Below are 749 nucleotides of genomic sequence, written 5' to 3' on the forward strand. Positions count from 1 at the left end.
AAAAATTGTGATTATTAGCCACAGCTGAATCTGAAGGTTTCCCTTTTACCGATATTTCATTGTTTTCATTTTCTGATGACACTATGAGGCAGTTCAGATATGAATAGCCTGTGTTATTTCTATTTATAAAGTATAACAAAATAAAAACATAATAAAAGTGCAATTTAATTGACAATTTCTACTTTTAGAAATAGGATAAAGACAAACAGAGGAACTCTATTTACATTGATTTTATTTTACATAGATTTCCCCAAAGTCCATAAGTAAATTAGTACAAACATTAGTGTTTAGTAAAAATGCTTGATTCTGGCTGTTTATTTGGTATATTATTACATTACAGATAAGATGGTGTTATAATTTATAATATAGTTATGATTTTATATTTGAATAAACATAAGCTCATTCTTAGTGTTGTGCTTTGTGGATGATGCCACTAAAAAAAGAAAAGCTATTTTAACAGTCAGAAAGGAAGTAATATAGGATGATGATAAAAGATGGTGTTTCATTTAATCCTTTAATATTAAAGAAAAACTTGGATAATAGTAACATTATATGATTATTGGAAACACAGATATCCGGTAATGACGATGCAGGGCAGCTTGAAGGTGCTTCAGATGATTTCTAAATTATTTTAATTATAGACTATTTATATACAATATGAATATCATTTTGCATTTGATATAGCTGAATTTAGGGAACTCAAACAATGAGCAGTGATGTTTCAGCACAAGTAGAGAGAGTCTGAAGTG

Source organism: Cyprinodon variegatus, unplaced genomic scaffold (assembly GCF_000732505.1).
Source record: "Cyprinodon variegatus isolate N-32 unplaced genomic scaffold, C_variegatus-1.0 Scaffold17, whole genome shotgun sequence".
In the NCBI taxonomy this organism is placed as follows: Eukaryota; Metazoa; Chordata; class Actinopteri; order Cyprinodontiformes; family Cyprinodontidae; genus Cyprinodon; species Cyprinodon variegatus.